Source organism: Kogia breviceps, chromosome 11 (genome assembly GCF_026419965.1).
Source record: "Kogia breviceps isolate mKogBre1 chromosome 11, mKogBre1 haplotype 1, whole genome shotgun sequence".
NCBI lineage: Eukaryota > Metazoa > Chordata > Mammalia > Artiodactyla > Physeteridae > Kogia > Kogia breviceps.
Genome location: NC_081320.1, coordinates 12,684,984 through 12,710,154, shown reverse-complemented (window position 1 = coordinate 12,710,154; position 25,171 = coordinate 12,684,984). Strand labels below are relative to the sequence as shown.

The 25,171-nt window shown below is 43.3% G+C and overlaps 1 pseudogene; it reads right to left on the bottom strand.

Annotated features, from left to right (window-relative positions):
• Nucleotides 1-12,328: 12,328 nt before the first annotated feature.
• On the bottom strand, nucleotides 12,329-12,877 carry LOC131765615 (large ribosomal subunit protein uL5-like; annotated as a pseudogene).
• Nucleotides 12,878-25,171: the final 12,294 nt, after the last annotated feature.

The following is a 25,171-nucleotide window of genomic DNA, read 5'->3' as shown; positions in this document are numbered from 1 at the left end:
TTTATGCAAAGATATCATTACTCCCAAAGTCAGCGGGCTTGTTGCATTCAAGTGTTTTTTTCAACAGTGGTAATAAATTTGTGATTATTCATCATCAACTCCTCTGCTGACTACTGTTGGCTTTTTAAAGAGGCAAGTCTTGTTTGGCCTGCTTTCCCAAGGGACGGATTTTCACCTGCCCAAGACCCTGCACTGTGTCCTCCCATCTCTGGAAACCTGCCTTCATTTAATCAAAATCGACCATACGACTGAAATTGCCCAAGGTCTGACTCTCCACCGTCCAAAGGGACGGGCTGCTTGACTGATAATTCAATCCTATTCATGTGGTAGTAGATGGTAAATTAACAACAACAATAATAATGTAGAAGGTACAACACTTTCTGTGACATTAACATGAATCCTCATAGCACCCCTGTGAGGTGGGTTGAATTGTCTCCATTTCAAGGATGAGAAAACTGAAACCAAGGGACCACAGAGTTCAAAAGCAGAAAATCAGAATTAGAACCCAAGACCACCTGCTCCCAAATCCACTCTCGTCTGAGTGAGATGTTTATCCCTTACTGCAAACTCCCCCCATCAAAACCACCATATGGGGCTTCCCTGGTGGCGCAGTGGTTGAGAATCCGCCTGCCGATGCAGGAGACACGGGTTCGTGCCCTGGTCCGGGAAGATCCCACATGCCGCGGAGCAACTAAGCCCGTGAGCCATGGCCGCTGAGCCTGTGCGTCCGGAGCCTGTGCTCCGCAACGGGAGAGGCCACAACAGTGAGAGGCCCGCATACCGCAAAAAAAAAAAAAAACCCACCATATGCTTTATATTAGATATCTCTGGAAAATACAATCTTAAGTCATATTTTCCCAAATTTGGCTAATGATAAGAATCTATCTGTAGATTCTCTTAATAATACAGGGTCTGGAATCCCAGCCCAGACCACTGAATTTGACTCTTTAGCACAGAGGCTAGGGAAGGTACATTTTTCATGGGGCATCCCCATTTGTGAACGACCATGATAACCCAGGAAACTCCTCATTAGTGGAATTTCTACCAGCTGGAGAGTTGTGTGGGGTAAATTATTGGGGACAAGTGGGGGATTTCTTAAGTAGCTGAAAAATCTCACCTGATACAATCCTCCAGGGAACACTCTGGAAGGAAGGGGGGAAATGAGAGCACAAGGGTGCAGGTTTCCCACCTTGGGGCTTGATCTCAGCTAAAGTTCCTCAAATGACTAAATAATGATGTTTTCTTTGAATAAGCATAGTAGAGTCATACTACTTCAGTTTGCATTCTGGCTCCTCAACTTCTAAACTTTGTGAGTTTAGACTGATTACCTAACCTCTCTGTGCCCCAGTTTTCTCATCTATAAAATGGGGGATGGTAATCATAACTACCACTAAAGGATACTTTCAGAATTAAATAATATAATATTCAGGGACTTCCCTGGTGGCACAGTGGTTAAGAATCCACCTGCCAGTGCAGGGGCCACGGGTTCGAGCCCTGGTCCGGGGAGATCCCACATGCCACAGAGCAACTAAGCCCATGCGTCACAACTACTGAGCCCGTGCACCACAACTACTGAAGCCAGCATGCCTAGGGCCTGTGGTCCTCAACAGGAGAAGCCACCGCAGTGAGAAGCCCGCGCACTGCAACGAAGAGTAACCCCTGCTCACCGCAACTAGAGAAAGCCCTTGCACAGCAATGAAGACCCAACGCAGCCCAAAATAAATAAATAAACTTATAAAGTAAATAAATAATATAATATAATATTAAAATAGTGTCCAGTACACAGTAAGTATTCAACAAATATTATTAGTTATTATGGTGTTAGATACTAATAATAAAGCTCAAGTTTACATAATGCTTATGGCACAAAAAACTTTGACCTGTCTATTCACTTTTTTAACCTACCAAATATGAGCTTCTAAAGTATGTCAGGTATCACATCAAGTGCTTTATACATAATTTAAATTCTTTTTATTTTGGAGTAATTTAGACTCAGAGAAAGCTGGAAATATAGTGCAGAGAGGTCCGTGTACCCTTCCCCCAACTTCCTCCAATGATAACATCTTACACACCCATACCTATAATTTTTTTTTTAAGATGAAACTTTCCAGAGGAAGAAACTGAAGCTAAGTCAAGCAACTTGCCCAAGGACAGACAAACTCAAGGCCTTCAACTAAAGAAAAAAACTACCCTTAATTTTTTGGGGGGTTGGGGGAGTCGGGGACAGAGAAGGGATAATCAGAAAATAAAGGCTTCTCCTTTGGAGGAGGACTCAGCACTCTCACAGAATGCTTCACTTTTCAGAAATGGCTACATATTTTATCCCATTTAGTTCCTGAAAACAGCTCTAGGAAGTAGCAGGGCAGAGAATGTCTTATTCCAACTTCACGTATGAGGAAAATGATGTTTAAGCAATTTGTCTGAAGTTAGAGGGCAAACTCAGATAAAGTTCCCTTTGAGAAATGTCCAGAAGAATGGTTGTGTAAACAGGTACTGAGTTTGTCTTTTCATTCTGTATCCTCAATGTCCCTGGGCAATCAACAAACTAGGGAGCTGTCATCTTCAGATGAACTGTTTGTAGGGACAGCAGAACTGCTGGTATGCTGAATATGTGGAAACCCTTCCCCGTTTTCTTCTAAACTCCTCTGAAATGATAGGAACCTTATAATGAGACAATAGACACGTGAACTCAGGCTTTCAGCCCGGAAGGCATAGCACAGGGACCACAAAAAAGAGAAATTATGCAGGCCTTTCCGTTGCCCAAGTACCTCCGAAGAAGCCTTTATGCTGGAAGGTGTAAAAGTGAATTTGGCTCCGTCTTTAAAACCCATGGACCAAACTGGATTTACTGTTTGAGCGCAGGAAACTTTACCAAGATTATGGAAACAGAAAAGAATTCGAGATTAACACATACTGTACATTTCAGTACAGGTGGCAGGACAATTAGAAATCTAGTTAAGCTATAGAAAATCTCCATAAATCTGGGAGGGATTTAGATCGTGGTGTGCTTTGGTGTAACCCATCATCAGTTGCATGTTGTACTTGGTCTCAGTACATCCAGACTCCCCAGGTGTGGGGGAGATGATGTAAAGGGGAAGAATAAAGAAGCGATTTTTCTCTGATCCACCTTTTGTGTGGAGCAAACGATTAGGTGGCACTGGAAGGGGAACTGAGTGAGTCCCTGAGAGCTGTCTCTTGTCACTGTTTCACAAGTTTCATATTTTCCTTTTTAAAGTAACTAAGATAATCGAGGTAATTGCTTATATGCAGATGTTGATTTTAGAGTTTGAAATAGTTGATGCACCTCTGTACGTTTACCTTGGATTCTTACACTTTGGATTCTTACAAAAGCCTTTGATGGTTTTGTCTTGTGTGTAAATGCTATTTATTTAGCCTAGCTTTTACAGATAACCTTCTGGAAAAGAAGAATGTAACTAAGAGCATTGCCACAAAATTTTAAAAAGCAGCTAAGAGAAAAGAAAAAAACAAATGCTCAGAAGTAAAGAGTACCCTTCATCATGGCTTGTCTGGCCTCCTCATTGTCATTTTCTCCAAAATGAAGGAGAAGGAGAGGGAGAAGGAGAGGGAGAGGGAGAGGGAGAGGGAGAGGGAGAGGGAGAGGGAGAGGGAGAAGGAGAAGGAGAAGGAGAAGGAGAAGAAGAACCAAGAGAAGTTGTTTTTAACTGACCAAGAATTGAGTAAACCTATTCTGCTTCAACTATGTCAAATCAAGGACTTTACTTTCCTTACGATCTTAACTAGCAGTCAGCACACTTTTTCCGTAAAGTGTCAGAGGGTAAACATTTTAGGCTTGGAGGGTCACATGGTCTGTGTTCACTACTCAGCACTGCAGTGTGGGAGCCCCATAGCAGCCTGGCATAATATGCAAACGAATGGGAGAAGCTATGTTCCAATAAAACTTCATTTATGCCGAAATTTGAATTTCATATGATTTTCATGTGTCATAAAAGAGTATTCTTCTGATTTTTTCCAACATTTAAAAATGGAAAAACCATTCTTAGTTCTGCACAAAAACAGGCCTTATGTGGGATTTGGTTCAAGGGCTGTAGGTTGCTAACTCCTGATCTAGGCCTATTCTGCCTCTTAAATCTCTTCAGGAGAGATCCTATTAGACTGAGGTAGATGGGGGCTCCCCAGATCTGTGGGAGGGGTCTGTGTCCCAAATCCTTTCTTCCAGATGTTCTAAGCTCCTGTGCCATCGGGCTCTGACAATCAGATCCCCTTTCCTGTGTCCCCTGAACTCTTTTGCTAGGATTCTCTCTTGCTCAATGATTACTGTTTCCAAGAATAGATAAAACATAACAGAACACACATTTAAGGGTAGCTTAAAAGGCAGCTTTAAAATCTGGACCTCAGAATGATTTCCCAACACCAGGTCTTTCAAGGAGTCTCCAGTTGCTCTACACTGGGTATCGCCAACTACTTCTTACACAGGGTGAGGATGTTTACCCTGAAAATGGGCTTGGAGAGGTTAGGCTGGAGAAGTCTTTTCTCCTGGCCAAGAGAATTGAGGAAAGAAAGCCCCCTGCCCTCTTTATCAGGGATTTCTTGTGGCTGGAATGAAATACTGCTTTAGGGCACTTTGGGGATAGATTTTTATCTGCTCGGGCAGTCCTCCAAATGAGATGCCAGAAAACACACCTTGAATGTCAAAGAACGGAGTTCCCTACAGGGAGAGCTTTGCAGATCTCATGAAATTCCAGCCAAGCCCTGGAGATTCAGCCTTGCGACTTAGAGCAGAAATAGTCCCAGTTTGGGGGGATCTGAGCTAGTAGCAGCCTTCACTGTACCCCTGAGGCCAAACTAGAAAAAGAAGAGAGGATTTTGCCTTGTCTCGGGGGTGTGGGGGTGAGACCACCAATGACAAGGAGGTTCTGGATAGGGAGTGAGTGAAAGGGGCTTCCAAGAGATTGTGGGTCTGGAGAGGAGACAAATACAGAGGCAAGGCCCCGAAAACATTAGTGATAGGGCTTCCTCCTAGCCAGAGAGGGCACAGGTTTACTGGGAGTTGCTTCTAGAGTACCAAATTCCTGTGCCTTAGGGTGGAGCTCAAGGCCACATTCTCTCTCTATCTGCAGGCTAGAACACTTGTACCTCTGGTGTAGATGGAAAGAGGGCAGGAGCAAGGAGAAGGAAGGTCAAGGTAAGCCCCATGTATTAGGGTGAACTGAAGTATCGTCCAGGGTGGGACTGGGCCTTACAATGAAGCAGTTACCTTCAGGTTCTGATGTTGATCTGATCGTTGCTGTGCCCTTCTCTGCCCGGCTCTGCCAGAAGTTAGGGGATTTTGTTTAGTTGGTTGATTTGGTGTTGTCTAGTTGCTAAGGCAAGCCAAACCGTGCAGTCCTTTTTCCATGCAAAAGCATGGCAGGTAATTGGGGCTGGGAGTTCATTGTTCCGACAAGAACCAATTACCAATAGTTAGCAGAGGGCAGGAAGAAACCCAGAGGGAAAAGGGTCCCCTCTCCCTTGAAGACTGAGAAATTGAATTCAGGAGCAGAGGAAGAATTTAGCCTAGTAAAGGATCCTAACAAGTTGTCAGGAAGCAAAGATGAGACCCCATGAGATAGTAAATAAATAGTATGCTGTTCATTTTGCAGAAAGTGAAACAGACCTAGAGGTTAAGCAACAGGATTGAAAAAGCAAAGGGAGAGAATAAAAAAGAAGAAATTACAGTCCTTACAGTAAAGTGTAATAATGAAACAGAGCAAAACAGCAAAGAAGAAGAAAAATAATTTAATGAGATGACAAAAGTTAGATCAAACCTGTGTGACAATAAACGTGGGTATGATAAGTTCGTCCATGAAAGAACAAGATTTCTGGAATGCCTCAGATACAAAATCCCACAATATGTTGTGTGAAAGAAACACAGCTAAAAGAAACTGAATTTTAAAAGTTACAGTTTAGAAGGCAGGTAAACAGACACCATGAAAATGCTATTAAGAAAAGAGCAAGGTTATAGATGAATATCTGACAATATTTGTGCAGATCTTAGAGTGGCTTGAAATAATTTGCCAGAAGTAGAATTTCTGGGCCAAAAATAAGTGTACTTTAAATTTTGTATGACATACTGCCTTCAGAATTGCTAAGTAGTAGAAGTAATTTATATTGGCACCAATAATGTATAAGAATACACCATTGATAACCTTGGAAATTATCAATCTTCTTCAATTTGTTAATTAATATGAGTAAAAAGAAAAAGCATTTGTTTTCATTTGAATTTCCCTGACTAAAAATGAGGCTCAGAATCTTTATGTATATATTGGCATCTGTTATTTCTTCTGTGACTAACCTGTTCTATATTTGTCTAGTTTTTATGGATTTGTAGCTGAAATATATGGAAAGTAATTATTTACCTTTCATATTCAAATATTTCCAAGATTATAAAATTATCCTCATTTTTTAATAATAATTTTATACCTTTGTTTGCAGATTTATCTCTTTAACCTTCTGGAATTTATTTTTGTATATGGTATACATAAGAGTTTAAATTTATGTTTTCTTTATGGATTCCAAGGGCCCTAACTCTTTGCTTTGAGTGTTTTTTCCTTTTTCCACTGATTTGAAATGCCACCTCCAGGATATTCTAAATGTACCTAGGTTCCTTAATGGAATCTCCAGACTGTCTCCTTGATCCACTGTATTTTCCTACACTAATAAATGCTGTTTTATTTTTATTTTTTGGCTGCACTGCGTGGCAATTGGGATCTTAGTTCCCTGAGCAGGGATCAAACCTATGCCCCCTGCAGCGGAAGCATGGAGTCGTCACCACTGGACCACCAGAGAAGTCCCAATACATGCTGTTTTAAAGTTTGTAAATACTGTATCTTTTAAAAAATTATTTATTTATTTACTTATTTATTTTTGGCTACCTTGGGTCTTTGTTGATGTGCTTGGGCTTTCTCTAGTTGCGGCGAGTGGGAGCTACTCTTCGTTGCAGTGCACGGGCTTCTCATTGCGGTGGCTTCTCTTGTTGCGGAGCACAGGCTCTAGGCAGGAGGGCTTCAGTTGTTGTAGCACGTGGCCTCAGTAGTTGTGGCTCATGGGTTCTAGAGCACAGGATCAATAGTTGTGGCACATGGGCTTAGTTCCTCCTCAGCATGTGGGACCTTTCCAGACTAGGGCTCGAACCTGTGTCCCTTGCATTGGCAGGAAGATTTTTATTTTTATTTTATTTTATTTATTTATTTATTTGGCCACACTGCATGGCATGTGGGATCTTAGTTCTCTGACCCACACCCCCTGCAGTGGAAGCTCGGAGCCTTAACCACTGCACCACCAAGGAAGTCCCTGTAAGTGCTATATCTTAATAAATAGTAAGGAAGGAGCTTTCCTGGTAGCTCAGTGGTTGAGAGTCTGCCTGCCGATGCAGGGGACATGGGTTCGTGCCCTGGTCCGGGAGGATCCCACATGCCGCAGAGAGACTGGGCCCATGAGCCATGGCCACTGCGCCACCAGGGAAGCCCTATTTACTTTTAATAAGAAATAAATGATACATTTTAACAAATGTTTTTCAGCATATTCTTTGTTTTCTTGTTTTTTTAATATATTCAACTTCATTAACAGGTTTTCTTTTTTTTTTTTTCATTTGCAGCAGGCGGGCTCCTTAGTTGTGGCATGCATGTGGGATCTAGTTCCCTGACCAGGGATCGAACCCAGGCCCCCTGCATTGGGAGCTCAGAGTCTTATCCACTGAGCCACCAGGGAATTCTCACATTAAGAGATTTTTTCTAATGATGAATGATCCTTGAATAACTAGAATAGAATAAGCCTTATTTTTCCATGATATATGATCTTTTCACACCTTACTGAATTCAACCTGATAATAGTTTAAGACTTTATTGAGAACTGTGAAAGTTCTGAGATTTTTTTTCCTTGCTTGCCAGCTAACAAGTTAACCTGATATAGTATCATATAAGCTTACAGAATACACGAGACTCTTGGGTCAAAGACAAAGGATTTTATTACACACAGCATAGCAAACAGCATAAGCATCAAGTTTCCATTGGTTTCCCTTGCTCTATAAATCCCATAGGGGCAACACAGGTAGTTGCTATACACCCAGCAGGCTTGCATCACAGTTCAGAACTCCAAGGTTAGGAACCCGAATCTTTTATAAAGAGAAGTAAGCAAAGGCACTGGAGGGAGACATCATTTTTATCATACAGTAAGCAATCTTCTCTCTATTCCAGGTGGAGGTTCTATCACTATCTTCCAAGGTTGTTGACTATACAAACATCCTTGAAATTATAGCCTGGAACAAAAGGGCAATTAGTACCTCTGTTTGCAAGATGTGTGGAAACACAAGAGTCCCACAGAGTCTGTCTCTTGACAGATGTTTGTGTATATTGGCACTCATTTGTAAGTGAAATTTGTCTATACTTTCCTTTGGAGAGCTAACCAGTTTAAGAGTTATTGGGATTTTGTAAGTAGCAACTGACACTGCAGAAATACAAAGGATCATGAGAGATTACTACAAGCAGCTATATGCCAATAAAATGGACAACCTGGAAGAAATGGACAAATTCTCAGAAAAGCACAACCTTCCAACACTGAACCAGGAAGAAATAGAAAATATAAACAGACCAATCACAAGCACTGAAATTGAGACTGTGATTAAAAATCTCCCAACAAACAAAAACCCAGGGCCAGATGGCTTCACAGGCAAATTCTATCAAACACTTAGGGAAGAGCTAACACCTATCCTTCTCAAACTCTTCCAAAAGATAGCAGAGGGAGGAACACTCCCAAACTCATTGTACAAGGCCATCATCACCCGGATACCAAAACCAGACAAAGATGTCACAAAAAAAGAAAACTACAGGCCAATATTACTGATGAACATAGATGCAAAAATCCTCAACAAAATACTAGCAAACAGAATCCAACAGCACATTAAAAGGATCATACACCATGATCAAGTGGGGTTTATCTCAGGAATGCAAGGATTCTTCAATATATGCAAATCAATCAATGTGATACACCATATTAACAAATTGAAGGAGAAAAACCATATGATCATCTCAATAGATGCAGAAAAAGCTTGTGACAAAATCAACTCCTATTTATGATGAAAACCCTCCAGAAAGTAGGCACTTACCTCAACATAATAAAGGACATATATGACAAACCCACAGCCAACATTGTTCTCAATGGTGAAAAACTGAAACCATTTCCTCTAAGATCAGGAGCAAGACAAGGTTGTCCACTCTCACCACTATTATTCAACATAGTTTTGGAAGTTTTAGTCACAGCAATCAGAGAAGAAAAAGAAATAAGGAATCCAAATCAGAAAAGAAGAAGTAAAGCTGTCACTGTTTTCAGATGACATGATAGTATACATAGAGAATCCTAAAGATGCTATCAGAAAGCTACAGAGCTAATCAATGAATTTGGTAAAGTAGCAGGATACAAAATTAATGCACAGAAATCTCTTGCATTCCTATACACTAATGATGAAAAATCTGAAAGAGAAATGAAAGAAACACTCCCACTTACCACTGCAACAAAAAGAATAAAGTACCTAGGAATAAACCTACCTAAGGAGACAAAGGACCTGTATGCAGAAAAATATGACACTGATGAAAGAAATTCAAGATGATACAAACAGATGGAGAGATATACCATGTTCTTGGATTGGAAGAATCAACATTGAGAAAATGATGATACTACCCAAAGCAATATACAGATTCAATGCAATCCTTATCAAACTACCACTGGCATTTTTCACAGAATTAGAACAAAAAATTTCACAATTTGTGTAGAAACACAAAAGACCCCAAATAACCAAAGCAATCTTGAGAAAGAAAAAAGGAGCTGGAGGAATCAGGCTCAGACTATACTACAAAGCTACAGTAATCAAGAAAATATGGTACTGGCACAAAAACAGAAATATAGATCAATGGAACAGGATAGAAAGCCCAGAGATAAACCCATGCACATATGGTCACCTTATTTTTGATAAGGGAGGCAAGAATATACAATGGAGAAAAGACAGCCTCTTCAACAAGTGGTGCTGGGAAAGCTGGACAGCTACATGAAAAAGAGTGAAATTAGAACACTCCCTAACACCACACACAAAAATAAACTCAAAATGGATTAAAGACCTAAATGTAAGGCCAGACACTATAAAATTCTTAGAGGAAAACATAGGCAGAACACTCTATGACATAAATCACAGAAAGATTCTTTTTGACCCACCTCCTACAGAAATGGAAATAAAAACAAAAATAAACAAATGGGACCTAATGAAACTTAAAAGCTTTTACACAGCAAGGGAAAACATAAGACGAAAAGACAGCCCTCAGAATGGGAGTAAATATTTGCAAATGAGGCAACTGACAAAGGATTAATCTCCAAAGTTTACAAGCAGCTCATGCAGCTCAATATCAAAAACAAACAAACCAATCCAAAAATGGGCAGAAGACCTAAATAGACATTTCTCCAAAGAAGATATACAGATTGCCAACAAACACATGAAAGTATGTTCAACATCACTAATCATTAGAGAAATGCAAATCAAAACTACAATGAGGTATCACCCCACACCAGTCAGAATGGCCATCATTAAAAAATCTACAAGCAGGGCTTCCCTGGTGGCGCAGTGGTTAAGAATCTGCCTGCCAATGCAGGGGATACGGGTTCAAGCCCTGGTCCGGGAAGATCCCACATGCCGCAGAGCAACTAAGCCTGAGCCCCACAACTACTGAGCCTGTGCTCTAGAGCCTGCGATCCACAACTACTGAAGCCTGCCCAACTAGAGCTCATGCTCCGCAACAAGAGAAGCCAGAACAAGGAGAAGCCCATGCACTGCAATGAAGAGTAGCCCCTGCTCGCCACAACTAGAGAAAGCCCATGTGCAGCAATGAAGACCCAATACAGCCAAAGATAAATAAATAAAGTAATTTTTTAAAACCTTCAAACAATAAATTCTGGAGAGGGTGTGGAGAAAAGGGAACCCTCTTGCACTGTTGGTGGGAATGTAAATTGATACAGCCACTATGGAGAACAGTATGGAAGTTCCTTAAAAAACTAAAAATAGAACTACCATGTGACCTAGCAATCCCACTACTAGGCATATACCCTGAGAAAACCATAATTCAAAGAGTCAAGGACCACAATGTTCATTGCAGCTCTATTTACAATAGCCAGGACATGGAAGCAAGCTAAGTGTCCATCAACAGATGAATGGATAAAGAAGATGTGGCACAAATATACAATTGAATATCGCTCAGCCATAAAAAGAAACGAAATTGAATTACTTGTAGTGAGGTGGTTGAACCTAGAGACTGTCATACAGAATGATGTAAGTCAGAAAGAAAAATAGGGCTTCCCTGGTGGCGCAGTGGTTGAGAGTCCGTCTGCCGATGCAGGGGACATGGGTTCGTGCCCCGGTCCGGGAAGATCCCACATGCCGCAGAGCGGCTAGGCCCATGAGCCATGGCAGCTGAGCCTGCGTGTCCGGAACCTGTGCACCGCAACAGGAGAAGCCACAACAGTGAGAGGTCCGCGTACCAAAAAGAAAAAGAAAAATAAATACCGTATGCTAACACATATATATAGAATCTAAAAAAAAAAAAAGGTTCTGAAGAACCTAGGGGCAGACAGGAAGAAAGACACAGACGTAAAGAATGGACTTGAGGACACAGGAAGGGGGAAGGGTAAGCTGGGACGATGTGAGAGAGTGTCATGGACATATACACACTACCAAATGTAAAATAGATTGCTAGTGGGAAGCAGCCACATAGCACAGGGAGATCAGCTCAGTGCTTTGTGACCACTTAGAGGGGGGGATGGGGAGGGTGGGAAGGAGACACAAGAGGGAGGAGATATGGGGATATATGTATATGTACAGCTAATTCACTTTGATATAAAGCAGAAACTAACACACCATTGTAAAGCAATTATACTCCAATAAAGATGTTAAAAAAAAAGAGGTATTGGGATTTTGCTGGTTTCATAGAACAAATTAATAACTTTTCATACTTGTCCATGTTTAAAAGTAGCATTGGGGTGATACTGTCTTTGAAACATTGGTAGAGCTTACTCAAATCTGTCTTGGCCTAGTGCCTTTTTTAGGTGTAGATTTTTTACTACTATTCACATTTCTTCTGTAGTTATTAACCTGTTCAGGACTTCTACATCTTATGTGTCAGTTTTATTAGTTGATATACAGTATCCTTAGAAATGTTTCCATTTCATCTAGATTTAATTATTTACTGTTACATAGCATTCAATATACAGACATTTACTAATTTGTGGGGGTTTTGTTTTTTACATTTCGCTGAAAACTTTTTATTGACCTTTTGGATAGAAACAAGAACTTATTTGCCAGGAAGGATGATCCCATCATACTTCTGCTGGAACCAGTGCATGGCCTCCTCTTTGCTGATTCTGTGTTTGGCCCTAATGCAGCCTGTCCTGTGCTTCTCATCTGCAATGCTGAAAACTGGCCTACCCAGCACCACGTAGAAGTCCAGCTTGTAGATACCAATTCTTGGGTCATATGTGATTCCCCAATCAAGGTGTTTTGGGATCCCAAAGTCAGTTTCTAACATCTGAGAAGTTATTTTTTCTTAAAACATGTTCTCCACACCTTTAGACATTTTTCCAGGGTTTCTTTTGCCTTGGCCCCATGGACTGTGCAGTGAACAATCTTTTCATTTCTCTTGATGCTGAAGGATCTGACAGTGTATCTGGCTTTGGAGAACACAGGGGTCTGGCCTGTGAGCTGCGCCAGCACCTTGGCTGCTGGGGTCAGTCTGTCTCGACTTCCCCCCACACAGATGTTGAGGCAGAGCTTGCAGTTGCAAAGTTCCCTTATGGGGTTCTCCTTTTCACCTTGATCTTATGCCATGATGTTAGAGGTGCTCCGAAGCAACCCTTCATCAAGTGGCGACGAAAGAAAGAATGAGAGAAGTGGGCCTTGTGAAGTGGGCTTCTCATGAAGACACAAGAAGCTACGTAGGTGGGAGTACATATTTTGTACGAACAAGTGCGAACAACTTGGCCCCAAGGAAAGTTGACTGAGAAGAAGAAAACAGACGACCTAGCCCTGATTTACAGATGGACATGCACAGCACTGCAGCATCAACCAGAAGTGTCTGACTTCAGCCTTACATATCCATGCCTTGAAAGACAGTAGAGAAAGGAAATTCTCCCAGAAGACAAAACTTCAAGAAATATATCTCACTGTCCACTTTGCCTCAAGAAGACCTTCTGGTCTAAGGTGATGACCTTATTGATTTCTGAGCATGATGTTTATTAAACACTCAATATGTCTCAGACACATATGTCTCACTAAGTACACTGGATAAACAAGTCAGACAACATCTTCATTCATGGAGTTTATATTCTCTTGAGGAGACCAGCAACGCCAAGCTTGTTTGACCACAGCCACCGAGCACCAAATTCACCATTAGCCTTGGAAACCCTGAATCTTTAATAATAGAATGATACCTCCAGGGCACGTGGTTTCTAGCTGGTTACATGGTATCTCTTCCATCATGGAGGAAGGATAAATCTGTCTTTGCTTAAACAGAGTTTTTCTAGAAATGGATTTCTGTTCTTGCCTATCATGACTCTACTGGGAACACCATCCAAGCACCTGACTGAATATCATTCACTCTGATGGTAAACAAATTAGATGACACCCAAAGGAGTCATTGGTCTCCATGTACTCCATCATCCAGAAAGAGCTGCTCTTGAATGGCTATTAAAAAGTCAGCCATTTGACTGACTCTTGAACGGCTGTTCAAACAGCCGTTTGCTGTGAACAAGTACAGTAATGGTGCTCTTTCTTCCAAGCAAAAGTTCACTGGCCAGAGAATGAAGAGGTAGAGCTTGGGAGTCACGTGCTACACTACTACGTGCTACAACTACTGAGCCCGCGTGCCACAACTACTGAAGCCCACACGCCTAGAGCCCGTGCTCTGCAACAAGAGAAGCCACCACAATGAGAAGCCCCCGCACCGCAACGAAGAGAATCCCCCGCTCGCCGCGACTAAAGAAAGCCCGCTCGCAGAAACAAAGACCCAATGCAGCCCAAAAAATGAATAAATAAAATAAATAAATTTATTTTTAAAAACGAAGAATTATAGTAGAGATCTTTCATGAAGATACAAGGTTCAGAGAAGTTCTGTCAAGACAACAAAGACCAAAGTGGATCCAGAATTCCCACCTGCCTTGGAATAGGGGATCACTACCATTTCCTGTTACCATTTCTCTTCAGTGCTCCAAGCTACTTGTTGCAGGACCTAAGGGATCTATCCCATAAATAATGATACCTGCCTCATTGTTGTAGGGACTGAATAAATACATGTACCGCCCTTCTGAAACAGTGCCTGGCATATAGTAAGCAGAGTACCAGCTGTTATTGAAGGCCCTGGGAACCCTGTACTTTTGCCCTTGGGTCTTGTTTGTCTGAATACTGGAGAGGTGAGTAGGCTGGGTAGCTGATAAAGACACGTGTCTGGAAGGGCACCACCTGATATACATAAGGAGCCCCATTTTTTTTTTTTTTTTTTTTTTTTTTTTTGTGGTACACGGGCCTCTCACTGTTGCGGCCTCTCCCGTTGCGGAGCACAGGCTCTGGACGTGCAGGCTCAGCAGCCATGGCTCACGGGTCCAGCCGCTCTGCAGCATGTGGGATCTTCCCGGACTGGGGCACGAACCCGTGTCCCCTGCATCGGCAGGCGGACTCTCAACCACTGCGCCACCAGGGAAGCCCTGTCTGCTGCCTTTTAACATTTTTTCCTCATTTAGTGATGTTTCAAGGGAGTAAAGATAAATCTTCATTCGACCATTTTTTTTTTTTTTTTTTTTGCCATACTGCACGGCTTGTAGGATCTTAGTTCCCTGACCAGGGATTGAACCCAGGCCCTCGGCAGTGAGAGCATGGAGTCCTAACCACTGGACCACCAGGGACTTTCCTCAACCATCATGATTAACTGGAACCTGAATGAGATTTTTTTCTCATTTCTTTTTGAACCATTCGTGGGTGGTGTAAAAGGAGGATATAAATTTATGTGCTTTTATCTTCTATTTAGCCACTGAAGACTGGCAAACATAAGAAATATTTATATGTCCCCCACTGTTGGTGAGGGGATATAGCACTTACATAGATACATTTAGGGAAAAATTTGTCATAGTTTTTTAAAATTCAAATGAAAAATATGGGGCTCTACTTGAAGCACTGGCCTTGATTAACCATCCTTTCTTCATTTACATCTACTTTTCTTGGCTTCTGGGACACATCAATCTCCTTGTCTTCCTCTCTGCTCATTCATTCTTCCGTGTCTTTTTGGTGGCATCATCCTCTTCTATCAGTAAGTCACTGAAACCCTGATGGTCCTCAAGGCAGCTTTTTTTTTTTTTTTTTTTTTACCATTTTTTAAAAAATTTTTATTGGGGTATCGTTGATTTACAATGTTGTGTTAGTTTCAGGTATACAGCAAAGTGAATCAGCTATACATATATCCACTTTTTTTTCCCCCATAAAGTCCATTACAAAGTATTGAGTTGAGTTCCCTGTGCTATACAATAGCTCCTTACTAGTTACCTTTTTTGTATGTAGTAGCATGTATGTGTCAATCCTAATCTTCCAATTTATCCCTCTCCCCATCTTTACTACTTTTAAGCATACAGTTCAGTAGTAATAAACACATTAATCACATTGAACAACCATCACCACCATCCATCCCCGTGACCTCTTTCCATCTTCTAAAATGGAAACTCTATACCCATTAAACAGTAACTCTTCATTTCCTCATTCCCTGCCCCTGGCAACCACCCCCATATGTTCTTTGAAAATATATCTGGACAACCTATGTTTTCACCAACTGATCAAAAGGCTAATTGGATGTCTGTGTTACTGGTGTCATAAAAACCTCAAATATTAGAATACTATCACAATCGATCTAGAAATCCTTAACATTGGTATCAATATGTGGCAAATCTACTTTTCGTATAAGGCAGCTTTGATACCCTCTTTTCTCCTCATTTCACATTCTACCTGCTAAGTGGTTTCATCCACAGCTACTGCCTCAGTTAATATTTCATTAACTTTGGAAAATTCACAAACATTATTGCTTCAATTGTTTCTTCTGTTCCTTTCTCCTTTTCTTTCTGGTATTCCCACTACACGTAAGTTATACCTTTTGTCATTGTTGCATAGTTCTTGGATAATCTGTTCTGTCTTTTTCATCCTTTTTTCCTTTTTGCATTTCGGTTTTGAAAGTTTCTATCAACATATCTTCAAGCTCACTGACTCTTTACTTGGCTGTGTCCAGTTTACTTATGAGCCTATCAGAAGCATTCTACATTTCTGTTAAAGTGTTTTTGATTTCTAGCATTTCCTTTTGATTCCATGTTAGAGTTCCCATGTGTCTGCTTGTACCATCCATCTCTTCTTTTTTTTTTTTTTTTTTTTGTGGTATGCGGGCCTCTCACTGTTGTGGCCTCTCCCGTCGCGGGGCACAGGCTCCGGATGCGCAGGCTCAGCGGCCATGGCCCACGGGCCCAGCCGCTCCGCGGCATGCGGGATCTTCCCGGACCGGGGCACGAACCCGTATCCCCTGCATCGGCAGGCGGACTCTCAACCACTGCGCCACCAGGGAAGCCCCCATTCATCTCTTCTTGCATGGTGTCCACTCTTTCCATTAAAGCCCTTAGCATATTAATCATAGTTATTTTAAAATCCTGGTCTGATCATTCCAACATCCTTGCCATCAGCCTGGTTCTGATGTTTGTTTTGTTCAAACTGTGTTTTTTTGCCTGTTAGCATGACTTGTAAGTTTTTTTCTTGAAAGCCAGATATGATGAATCTAGTTAAAAGAACTGAGGATATGCCTTTAGTGTGTTTATGTTTATTTGGCTAGGAGTTAGGCTGTATTTACTGTTTGCTGTAGCTATATGCGTCAGAGGATAACATTTCCTCCAGTGTCCTCATTTTTGCATCCCTTGTTGTCTTTGGGTTTCCCTGGAGACTCTGTCTGGAAATAGAGTCTGAGCCTTCCTGTTCATTTAGCTATAATCTACTGTTATTATACAGGAGCCAGATCGATATGGTGGTAAGGTGGGGATAGGTGAAGTATTTTATAGTTTATAGTTCAATTTTGGTCTATTAGTGAGCCTGTGCTCCTGGTCTGTGACCTGCACAAGTGCTTCTCTGCTGTTTTGTTTGTTTCTTTAGGTGAGATAGGAAGTCTAGAGGGGGCTGGAGTTGGGTATTTCCCTTCTCCCAGGTCAGTTAGGCTCTGATAAAATACATAGGGCAGGGGCTTCCCTGGTGGTGCAGTGGTTAAGAATCCGCCTGCCAAGGCAGGGGACACGGGTTTGAGCCCTGGTCCAGGAAGATCCCACATGCCGCGGAGCAACGAAGTCCGTACACCACATCTACTGAGCCTGCACTCTAGAGCCCCCGAGCCACAACTACTGAAGCCTGCAGGCCTAGAGCCTGTGCTCTGCCACAAGAGAAGCCACCACAATGAGAAGCCCATGCGCCGCAACGAAGAGTAGCTCCCGCTCGCCGCAACTAGAGAAAGCCTGCGTGCAGCAGCGAAGACCCAACACAACCAGTAACTAAATAAATACATAAATAAAATAAATCTAAAAAGAAAAAATACATAGTGCAGGATGTCATCATGGGTAACAGAATGATCTGGCTTATTTCAAAATGGTTACTTTCCCCCTCCCCCTGTCAGCAGCATGAGAGGACTTTTTTTCCCAACCTGTACTCTGAGAAGCTGAAAGAGTTCCTGGAGGTAAAACTCTGCAACGTGTGTGGGGACTCCAGGAGTTTTAACTCTCACGCTTGTCCACACTGATTCTCCAGCAATTTGTCAATTACATTTTAGGTTTTTCTACCAGTACTGGCTCCAGTGGCAAGAGTAAACCTTGCTCCTGTTAAACTGTGATTCTCGGTGTTCATCTCTCTTTTCAGTTTTGGAGGCATCAGTTCTCTGATGAATCTAAGAAACGTTGTTGATTTTCAGTTTGCTCAGCTTTTTCTTAGTGTGAGCACAGAAGTGATAACCTTCAAGCTCTTTGCATGTCAGAAGCCAGAATTCCCTTAATTAATAGTTCCACACCAGTGACTCATAATTTAAATTTCCAGCCTAGGCTTCTCCTGTAAGATCCAGAATCATCTGTGCTCCTACCTGAATGTCTGGGGCACCTCAACTCAATGTATTTGAGACCAGATTTATGACACACGTACACCAAATAACAACTGATCTTCTTTCAATGTTCCTCATCTCTGAAACCCTTACCAGCCAGTTTCCCAGGATACAGACCAAAAACTCATCCTTGATACCTTTCTCCCTTACATCTCTATATCCAAAGCCTCACGAAGTCTTGCTGATTTTATTAGGTGGGCCAGAAGTTTCGTTTGGTTTTTTCTGTAAGATGGCTCTAGTAGCACTTAGTAGTCTTTAACTTCATTTGAAACAATTTTGTTAGATCATATGTGACAACTGTCATATCAGCATGCATCTAAAAAAAGGCATCAAAATTGGTGAAGTTTTGTGTAGCCATTTTAATCGAAGATGGAAGGGAAAAAAAGCGACATTTTCCGCAAATTATGCTTTATTATTTCAAGAAAGGTAAAAAGGCAACCGAAACGTGAAAAAAGATTTGTGCAGTGTATGGAGAAGGTGCTGTGACTGATTGAACATGTCAAAAGTGTTGCGAAGTTTCATGCTAGAGATTTCTCCTTGGACAATGCTCCACGGTCGGGTAGACCAGTCGAAGTTGATAGCGGTCAAATCGAGACATTGAGAATGATCAATGTTATACCACGCGGGAGACAGACAACATACTCAAAATATCCAAATCAAGCGTCGAAAATCATTTGCACTAGCTTGGTTACGTTAATCACTTTGATGTTGGGGTTCCACATAAGTTAAGCGGAAAAAAGCCAGTCTTGATTGTTATTTCCACAGCGAGTATCTACTGAAACGTAATGAAAACGTTCCTTTTTTGAAACAAATTGTGACGGGGGATGAAAAGTGGATACTGTACAATAATGTGGAAGGGAAGTGATCATGGGGCAAGTGAAATGAACCACCATCAACCACACCAAAGGCTGGTCTTCATGCAAAGAAGGTGGTGTTGTGTATATGGTGGGATTGGAAGCTCCATTGTGAGCTCCTTCTAGAAAACCAAACGATTAATTCCAACAAGTACTGCTCCCAATTAGACCAACTGAAAGCAGCACTTAACGAAAAGTGTCCAGACTTAGTCAACAGAAAATGCATAATCTTCCATCAGGATAACGCAAGACTGCATGTTTCTTTGATGACCAGGCAGAAACTGTTACAGCTTGACTGGGAAGTTCATCTGCCGTATTCACCAGACATTGCACCTTCGGATTTCCATTTACTTGGGTCTTTACAAAATTCTCTTAATGGAAAAATTCCGATTTCCTGGAAGACTCTAAAAGGCACCTGGAACAGTTCTTTGCTCAAAAAGGTAAAAAAGTCTTGGGAAGATGGAATTATGAAGTTGCCTGTAAGATGGCAGAAGGTAGTGGAACAAAAGGGTGAATACGTGGTTCGATAAAGTTCTTGGTGAAAATGACAAACGTGTCTTTTGTTTTTACTTAGAAACAGCAGACACTTTTTGGCCCACCCAATACTTCCCTGATACCTTTCACAAGAATCCACGTCTTTCTCTATTGTCACGATTGTGGTCCAAGTCACTTGCTTGAACTGCGATGACACCCTACTCTTGTCCGCTTCACTTCTGAAGACCCCTTGCCTCAAACAACCCTTCAAAATGCAAATCTGATTATGTCCCACCATACCGCTCCGTGCACCCACCCAGCCCTGTTCAGCCCCTCCAGCACGCTGGGTCCTCTTGGCCGCAGAAACTTTGTAAGTTCTACTCCCTCTGTCTGGAATGTGCTTTCCTTTCTCTCACCTGGTCCGCTCTCGCCCAGTTTCTCAGATCTCCATTCAAGCCTCATGCCCTCAGGAAAACCTTTCCTGGTGCCCCAGGCTCGATGACTTGTCCTTCCTTTTAGGCTCACAGAACTCCACCCTGCCCCTTCACAGCGCTCAGGCCACCTTGTAATTACACATCCATTAGCAAGATTATTTCCACTCCCACTAGACTATGAAATCCAAGAGAGAAGGGAACAAGTCTATTATACTCACCATTGTATCTCCAGCCCACGGCACAGGGCTTGGCACAAAGTAGCTGCTCAGAAATATTTATTAGATGACTAAATTAAATCTCTCATCCACGGTCTGATACCTCTCAGATTTACACAGCTAGCCTGGTCCTCCCTCCTAATCAATCTACAGACTCCAGCTCCTGCTGGAAAGTTCCTCCTGGGGGACTCTCAGACACTCTCCCCTCTTCTGGAGTGTCCTGATCTGGTGAATGGCACCACCTTTCACCCCACGACCTCGGGCAGAACCCCGATGTCATCTTGGAGTTCCTCCTTCTCCCTCAACCACCAGTTTCCGGAAATCACAAAGAAGTCTGACCCTTCCTGTCCCGACCCTTCCATGTCCCTCAAACCTCCCATATTGTTTTCTTCCTTATCATCCCAACCCTATTTCAGATTCCCATCACTTTCTTGCTTGCTACAGTAGCTTCCAGAGAGGTCTCTCTCTCTAAGAAGATCTTGTCCTTCCAAAAGATTGTCCACCAAGAAGTCGCTTTGAAATACAAATCTGATTCATTTCCCGTCTCTTCCCTTCTGCCCGGTTCTCTTCTATTGACGCAGGCTTCCACCCACTCCACCGCCCTGCCTGCCTACAACTCTGCTTGTATGTGACGTGCCTCTGAGGGCAGCTTCTTCAGTTCTCATAAGAAGCGTGGCTTCTGGTTCTCCATTCTGCTTCCACAGCCTTCTCCTGCCCACACATCTTCCCTCCCTCCCTTCCCTCTCCACCTCACCAGCTCTTACTCAGGTCAGGGGTGGGGCCTCTCCCAGAAATTCCCACAGCACCCCACATTTCTCCCATCAAAGCACTTTGAGCCTGCTCTTACCCCTTCTTTGCTTCTCCTCCTCCCCTAGAATGAAAGCGCCATCCTTATAGGGACCTTGATTTTAGCCAGGTCTCTGAGTAGGTATAGAAAGTGGTTAGTAAAAAATTGCTGAGCAAAGGAAAGGTCACTACATTTGAGAGCCTCAGGATGAATTGTGCCCTTTTGGAGGAATCTGAGCATGTAAGATGCTGGAAAGGAGGACCATTGCCTCACAAGTGCCAGCCTCACTACTACTTTGGCAATGGCAATAATCCTATTATTTAGACGTGTACGTTCTCCGTAGTTCCTGAGTCAAGAGATTGGCTATAGCAGGACATCCGGCACACAGCCTGGAAACGCAGTAGAAGGGGCTGGGGTTCTGTGACTGACATTGCAATGCTCTGTGGCAGCCATCATCGGCTGCCCAGAAGTTAATCCCATTGAAGGAAGGTTTTTTAAAATCTTTGCTGAAGCAGCAGTTCCTTGGCACTTACCACCAGTACGCAAAGAAAGGTACAGTGTAATAGCTGCTACGGGTGGTTTTTTTTTTTTTTTTTTTTTTTTTTTTTTTTTTTTTTTTTTTCTTTTCTTTCCCAGACCTAGTAAAGGGGGAGAACTTGAAAGTCTTCTAGCTGAAATGAGTGCTGGGAGGCAGCTGATGGGTTGATGATCAAAGACTCCAGGTGTTTGGCTGAGACTTACGTCTCCAGGAGAACACAGGGGAGGTATGAACGCAGAAAGGGGGAAGTGATGCGTGGGAGAGGGGGCCGGCTGAGTGCTAAATCCAGGCTAAACATAGCAAAAATTCCTGGGGTTTTGCCCACTTAAAACTGGAGGAGAAAGAGAAATTTTCTACTGTGTGGACTAAGTGGTGCCACAGGTGGGCAAATGAAGTGTATCATCAATGAAAGTCTTGTGGAAAGGGATGCTCTGTGCCTCAGTTTCCCCCACACAGGGAGGAGGGAAAATGTACCTTTCTTTTAAGATCAATAAGATAATTATTTCACTTTAAAATAGGAGGAGGGACTTCCCTGGTGGTCCAGTGGTTGACTCCACGCTTCCACTGCAGGGGGCTTGGGTTCGATCCCTGGGGAACTAAGATCTCACATGCCATGTGGCACGGCTAAAAAATAAAAATAAAAAAATTAGTAAGATAGGAGGAGACAGACATGAATGGGGTTTAGTTAAGGTGGGAAGAACAATTTATAAAGAGCTTCCAAGAGGACTTGGTGGAAATGGGAAGGGTTATGATGCTCAAGGGACAGCTGCTCCGGAGATGGACCTCTGAGTGGAAGCCTGAAAAGATCTGGGGAGGGACCTCCCTGGTGGTCCAGTGGTTAAGATTCCACGCCTCCATTGCAGGGGTTCGATCTCTGGTCAGGGAACTAAGATTCCGCATGCTGCACAGCGCGGCCAATAAAAAAAAAAAAGAAAGAAAGAAAAATGATCTGGGGAATTGAGCTCTCATGGTAGAGGAAATAACTGCAAAGACCCTGAAACAGAAGTGTTTGGAATGCTTGAGGGGCTGCAGATCAATAAGTGTCTGGAGCCAAGTAGGGGAGGGGTTACATGAGTAAGGGTGGGAGCTAGTTCATGCAGGGCACAAAAGAACTTTGGAGTTTGCTAGTAATAGAAGTTATCAAAAGGTTCTAAGCAGGAAAGCAGTATCATCATATCTGTTGTGCACAGCAGGGAGTCCAGGAGTCAGGGCTGGGAGGCCTCCAGGCGGGAGGTGTGGTGATGGCAGAGGAACGGGTGAGAAGTCGTGGGCTGTAGACTAATTTTGGATTCTGGAGCCAACAGTCCTCGTTTCGGGCTTGGAGGTGGGGTGCGAGGGAAACAGGAAGCAAAATAAGAGTTAGTAGGTGTTTGGTACATTTACTAAGTGACTCACTCGCTCACTGGAGGCCGTGAATGAATGAACTTCCCTTTCCTATGAGACCTCCATGGCTCCTGGCAGCCAGCTGTTTGCCAAGATTCCTACTCTGTTTTTTTGCTTGTTTTGTTTTTATACATTTATTTATTTTTATTTTTGGCTGCATTGGGTCTTCATTACTGTGTGCGGGCTTTCTCTAAGTTGCAGCGGGCCGGGGCTACTCTTCATTGTGGTGCATGGGCTTCTCTTGTTGCAGAGCAAGGGCTCTAGGTGCACGGGCTTCAGTAGATGTGGCACGCGGGCTCAGTAGTTGTGGCGCACGGGCTTCGTGGCTCCGTGGCATGTGGGATCTTCCCGGACCAGGGCTTGAACCCGTGTCCCCTGCATTGGCAGGCGGATTCTTAACCGCTGCGCCACCAGGGAAGCCCATCCTACTGTTTTTGCCTTTCTGTAACATGAGGCTAATAATACTCACTCTCCAAGACTGTGGGGCAAACAAATGATGACACTGACCTCAGACCTTCTGAGAAGAAACAAGTGGAGGTTCTGTGAGTGGATGCTGAGGCCCTTCTGGACATTACTGTTGGGCAAACACACAGATCCAATATAAAATAGATGGATTAACCCTCTCAACAGTCCTGTGAAGGAGATACCGCTATTATCCATTTTATCCAGAAGACAGAGGCCCATCCAGGGAGTTTGTACAACGGGGCCACGGTCGCAGTGCCTGTGGGTCAGCCCTGGTGGGGGCAGCTGGAGGTGAGCAGTGATGTGATAGGGTGAGCTGGCATCATCTTTGGGGCCGAGAGGGAAGAGGTCCTTGTGCTTGGTAATGCCCTGCTTGCTGATCCCAACCTGGAGCAGAGGCATCCCTGCATTGTGATTTGCTTAATGCCTTTCAAGAGAGTAAACTGGGGAGGAGGGGACCCCAGCATGCTTGCAGCCTCGAACCTCCTTTTGCTTATTTGTTTGGATTGTTTTGGTTTTTTAGCCACATCTCGGCTTGAGGGATCTTAATTCCTTGACCAGGGATCGAACCTGCATCCCCTGTGGTGGAAGCACGGAGTCTTAACCACTGGACAGCCAGGGAAGTCCCTCGAACCTCCTTTGAAGTGCGGTGGAGTTGGGGTCGCGAGTCTTGATGCTGATGTTGGCGCGGCTGGAAGGTGCCCAGGGCTGGAAGGGCAAGGGTGTAGGGGAACGGACTGTAGTCGTGCACCAAGGCCTGAGGCCTTGAAGGGAACTCCCCTTGACTGCTTGACCATGGTTGATCTGTCCCTTCTGTCAGTCCAGAAGCACCACGGTTTTGAATAAGGCCCTGGTATTGTCTCCTCCTAGCAGGAGCACAGGGGAGATATGGGGTGAAGGAGACAGTGGTAGAGCTGCAGCGTCTCAGCCCAGGACAGGGAAACTGCCCGCTGCTCCTCCCGGAGGTGAAGTCATTCTGTCTCCCTTGGAGGAGGCTGGCAGCTGCGTGAGGGAAGCTCAGTCCCTCCCTGTGGATCTTTCCTACCCTGTGTACATCTGTTCTAGGCCCTACCATGCTTGCTAAGGATCCGAGTGGGTCTAGTCAATTTAGTATCCTCAATGCCTAGCACAGGGCCTGATGCCCAAAGGAATTTGCTGAGTCAGTGGATACATTTCCAAATTTATGTTCCAAGTCCAAGGTTCCAAATCAGCATCTCCAACATCTGGCTTCCCTCGGCCGCTTCAGAGCCTGAGATCTGGGCCTCTAATCTGGCTGCTGGCTGATCCTGTGAAGGAGGACATATCAAGGAAAAGTGACCTCTCTCTGCTTACCTTCCTGTATCCCTGAAAAGGAGCCCTGGACACAAAAACCAACCTCAAGGAGTTTACAAATGAAGTGCCTGAAGAGAAGAAGGGGGTGGGTGGCAGGGCAGGAGCCTGGGTTCTAAGCCCAAATCTGCAAACAGCAAGCTGTGTGGCCTTGGGCAAGTCACTTAACCTCTCTGTTTCTCATCTTCAAAATGGAGAGGCATTATAGTAGGTTAAGGGCAAGTAGGCTGTGACATCAGATGGCCTGATTTTGAATCTCAGTTCAACCACTTACCTGCAGCAACCACTTAGATTTTTGACCTTGGCTTAGATATACAAACTTCCTGGGTCTCAGTGGTCTCATTGGCGAAATGAGTAACAGTATCCACTTCATGGAGTTGCTATTTTAAATTTAATATATATATTTTAGGACTGTGCTTGGCACCCAATAAGAGAGTTATTATTATTGTAATGTTTACCTTTTTTAAAATGATAAAGGACTGTTCTCCAGGCCTCCCA